The sequence below is a fragment of the Camelus ferus genome, chromosome 31 (genome assembly GCF_009834535.1).
Source record: "Camelus ferus isolate YT-003-E chromosome 31, BCGSAC_Cfer_1.0, whole genome shotgun sequence".
In the NCBI taxonomy this organism is placed as follows: Eukaryota; Metazoa; Chordata; class Mammalia; order Artiodactyla; family Camelidae; genus Camelus; species Camelus ferus.
In genome coordinates, this window is record NC_045726.1 from 15,854,040 (window position 1) to 15,859,215 (window position 5,176).

Sequence of the window (5,176 nt, forward strand, 5' to 3'; positions counted from 1 at the left end):
ATTTAAGCCAAAGTCGTTTTCCCTTGAGACCAGACACAGCAGAATGCTCTGGACATTTTAACAGTGGCTCCTTTTCTTCTCCCTGCTGGAAACATGAAAGGATTTTTCTCTGACCTTCATCAGGAGAAATTGGTGGGGTTCTTTGATGTAAAACTGATGAATGTGGCATTTCTCATGAGAAAGTGCTCCCAAGAGTTTCCAAATACCAAGTTCCTCCTTCCTCAGTCTCCAGCAGTTTGATTATATTTGACTTACCATTTTCCGGCCCTGGCAGCTTATACATATGGTAAGCTGTGTTTCTCTGTATTCACGTCGATCGGGACAGCTGTTTCTCCAGTGACCTCAGTTGTCTGAATCAAAGAGGTGCTGTCCACTTAATTTGTTTTATTTAATTCCTTGTTGTGAAGATGGGACTGACAGTTTCCAAGCTCTTCTACATACTGGAGTAGAAATGAGAAGGGGATCTCCACAGTTTTTGATAATGCTGCTAGGCTTGAAATTCTCCCTGTTCTGTTCTGTTTCCTCAAGGGAAAACTGAGGAGCTGTTCCAGCTTCCTCTCCTGCCTGGGTGAACCTCGGCACCACTGCTGTGGAGCTGGATGCAGGCAGGGTCCCGCCTCTCCGGGAATCACGTGCGTGTTCTGCAGCCGTGCCGGGTGGGGCTGGAATCGCTGATGTTCCCGCTTGCCTTTCCCTGTGTGGGCGCTGCCCTCCGGGAGCCAGTGTGAGCTCCATCGGGATTCTCATAACCTTGACCTGCCACACCTAGAGGAGTGCTCCCAGCCCATGTGGACAGTTTCGTGCCTGTGAGAAGGAGTCACTGACACCCCAGGCTTGGGGAAATGAGAAATCCCAGTGGCCTGTCCCTCCTGCACTAAAAAGCCAAAAAATTCTGAAATGGGAATGGACCCTATTTTCTTGTTTGAATTTGCTCAGATTACAGAGCCCACAGCAAAGATCTGGAGGATGGATGAAGGTTGAAAATCATGCCCCTATATGTCACACTCTGGCTGTTAGTAAGATTTAGATGTTTTTGAATATATCTTTCCCCATTTGCAATATGTTCCTCAATTTCCTGAATATATGGATCATAGAATTAAGATTTGCACAATCATTTGTAAGTAGAGCTTCACTGAAATATATCAGGAGTATGAAAAATAGGTTTTTTTTTAACCTTATGAAACCAGAAAAAAGAAGAGCAATTTAGACCTAAATTGAGCTCAGTAAATCTGAGTGAATCTGTCCTGGCATCGCAGGGGTAGGTAAGTGCCCACCTTTAAGCTTTTGGTTGTCCTGGCAGCCATTTGAAAGGCACCCATCTCAAATATATTGTCAACCATGTAAATAAAGTTGGAACACTCCCTCACTTGATATGCAAAAATATACTCAGAGTGGCTTAGAGACTATAATGTAAGATACATTATAACACTCCTAGGAGAAACATAGGCAAAACATTCTCTGACATAAATCGTAGCAGTGTTCTCTGAGGTCAGTCTTCCAGGGCAAAGGGAAGGAAAGTGATGTCAGCATTATTTTCTTCATCATCATCATCAATCATCATCAATCATCATCAATCATCATCATCATCATCATCATCATCATCATCATCATCATCATCATCATCATCATCATCATCATCATCATCATCATCATCATCATCCAGCATTGATTAAGCCCTTACGTACAGCACCACCACTTCACCCAAATGCAGTGGCCGCACGTCTGTGGCACTGATGGATCAGGCATGCTTAAAACAGATTTCAGCCAGGAATCAGACCTAATTAAAAATTGCCTTCAGTCTTTTCCTTGGAGTGTATGCTGTTGGATTTCCTCATGGCTAAATGTGTATGAGACGCACCTTACATACACTGCTCCTGAACAGCAGTAAGACAGATGCCACCCTAGGCCTTCTGTCCTACAAGGCGTAGCATCACAACCACTAACTCTTTTGCACGGAAACAATTACTTACCGGATACCCCTTATCATACTGAAATGAATAACTGTCAAAATTACAGGAGTGATATTTAAAATAATTAACATAGGTAGAATGAGTTGGTAATAGATATGTGATGTTTCATTTCCACCACCTGAAATTCATGTAGCTTTCTTGTGCGAGAGTTACCTGTGTGAAGTCTGCATTATGGAAAGCTTTTGTAAAAATACTTTCTTGTAGTTTTTTTTGAAGATCTTGGTTTCAAGCTCAAGGTCAGTTGAAAGGGCACCGTGAAGAGGTAAATACCCTCAGGTTGAGAAGCACCGCCAATGCTTAATCTCTTTCCCTTAAGCAGAATGAGGTGAATACAGAAGAAACTTAGAAGAAAAATATTTGGATCGCTTTAAGTGAGAGTTTTTGTGATGTTTAAAAAAAAACTAACAGTAGAAAGAAACTTACTCAATTCAATAGCAAACTGCCATTCTACTTTGTTTCTCAAGGATTAAAGATCCTGAATGTGAAAGGCTACATTTTATCAAAATTCAGCATAACGCTCAAAATAAAATAACTTGTTAGCGAACAGCACTGACGAGAGCAATGATCCTGCTTAAATGAGGCTGTTAATGAAGATGTGGGGTTGACACTAATGCCCGCCCCCTGAAATTGGGCTTCTGATGTCTAAGAACGTCTGCCCAAATCTGAAGAGTCAAAGTACAGCGCTGGGCTCTTAGCCTGTCAGGCTGGCTGGCCGTTTCCCCCATAATACTGAGGTCAAACCGGTAGAATCATTTCCAAGAGTTTGGTGTTGAGCACATTTCGTCAGGCAGTGAGAGGCCCTGTGTTGGCCTGTGTTGCCTCTGATTTTCTCACAGATGTGCCCAGCTGCCAGGAGACCGGACGCACATTTGTTAGAGCCCAGCTTTCCACATGGCTCATTTTATCTCCGCCATCTGCGTGAACACCCTGCAGACAGAGCAGGAGCCAGTAGCAACCTAAGGGACCACTTAGGACCCAGTTCTCTTACCTTACGCTTGAGGGAGCTTGGATACACCCAAGGTCTAGCACCCACGTGGTGGGAGAGCCTGAAGGAGCATCTGGTCCCCTGACCTGGGAACCAGGTGTTCCCTACCCTCAGCGGTTTACCCAAAGCCTCATTACCCTAGCATTCCACACATGATGCCTCTCTCTGCTGGGAAGCTCCTGTGTGGCTGTAAGAATGATGGAGGATGCATGTATGAGCCCTGCACAGGCCCAAGGGCTCTGATGAACTTGGGGTTCCCCATGGCCTGATGTATATCACCAGACCTCATGTCCCTAAGGAACAGCACTTTGGGCTGTGTTGGCACTGATTTTGCAGTCCCTTTGCTGGCTGGCCGTGTTCTCTACAATGGAATGCTTATCCGCAGAGCCCCATGCAGATAGTTGGTGCTCAGAGTTCTGGTCTGGAAGTTAGCATGCTGGAATTTCAGATGCCCTTGTTTTTAAAGTATGAGAGACCTTTGATTACCGGAGGGTGGGGGGAGGGGACACCTCAAACTTTCCAGACCTCCGTGAAACAGTTTCCTGTTTTGCAGAGTTTGTTACTTAGAAAAACAAGCAAGTTTTCCTACAGCGCTTAGACACAGAATTAGCCTTAACTGTTAGAAATTATGTTTTTGATTTCATTTTTGCTTAGTCATCCAGGCACTCAGCTTTTTGGAAGCAAATCACTGTTGTGAACCAGACTGTCCAGAAGAGGGAGCCAAAAACTCAAAAGATGCCAAAAGATGCATTGAACAATGAGACTTTATTAAATAGAGTAGCTGGTCCCTCACTGGTGAAGCCCGGAGCTCTCTCACCTGCTCTTCTGTGCAGCCTCCTGTGGTGTGAGAAATGCATGGGGTGCTGGCTTCTAAAAAGAATGCAGAGTTGTTTTGGAAAGAGACTGCTGGCAGCTGAACAAGTGCAGTGGCCCGTGAACCCTACACTAAAAACAACACCAGATGCAATTTCGTACAATTTAGGCGTAAGTGGACTTGTGGAGGTAGGGTTACGTTCGCTGACAGATTACAGCTTTAGAGAAGTTTTACACTGATTCTGGTTAGAATTTGGATTGACAGTCACTTCTGACGTTTTAATGGCACATTTTTTTCTGCTCCCGTCTCAAGCAGGGCGCTTGTGTCTGTGCCCACGTAACGATGTGCTGACGTCAATGACTTAAAAGATCACCTATGATGACTAGATTGTCAGAAAAGGAATCTATTTTTAGAGGAAGTAAGACTCTCATAATCTAACTAACTTATTTTTGGTGTATTCTTTTTTGGTATTTCAAATTATAGCGTATTAATTCCTTATAAATAAATTCATTGATTTTTAATCTATGTTTGTTATAGCCATTCTTTTGAAAGTGTCAAATGATTACTCTGCAAAATAAAAAACAGTTCTTGGGTCCTCTTTACCTTGTAAAACCAAACTTTGAGAAACTTGTTTTTGCAGATTCCTCAGGTTTTTAAAAATTTTATTTTAATCCACCCATTTTAGACCAGAGACAGGTTCCATGCATTTTAATTAAGAAAATGTTTTCCAGGTAAGAATTGCCAATATTTATTTAGTCCTTTCTGTGTTCCAGATGCTAATCTGTGTTCTCCAATCTTCAAAACAAGTCTAAGGCAACCGTATGAACCTATTAACCTCATTTTACGCATTTACTTGGCTGATACATAATGTAGTCTGAACTCAGTCTGCTGAACTCCAAAGCCCATGCCTGCAACCACCATGTGAAGGTTTAAGTTATTTGATAAAGCTGTGATTATAAATCTTCAGATAATTTGAAACATCATAATTAAAAGAAATTGCTGTTGGGGGAGGGTATAGCTCAGTGGTAGACTGCGTGCCTAGCAAGCACGAGGTCCTGAGTTCATTCCCCAGCACCTCCATTAAAAATAAATAAAAATTAATTACCTCTTCCCCCCTACAAGAAATAATAAACAAAATTAAAAGAAATTTCTATTGATTTGCCTTTCAGTTGTTTTGATATTCTAGAGGAGTACGTCCATAGCACATTCCCATTTCATAGGAAACCATAGTTCTTGTCAGAAGATTTATATTGGATAAACTGATACCTTTACCTTGTGTTAGCTGTTTTCCTCTAGATTTAATAAGTAAAGACATGAGACTCTGCCATGTGCCCTCAGACGTAAAAGGCTCTGAATGTTACGTACAAGGTCACTGGTATTGCTGTTTTCCAACAAGCAACTCCCAAA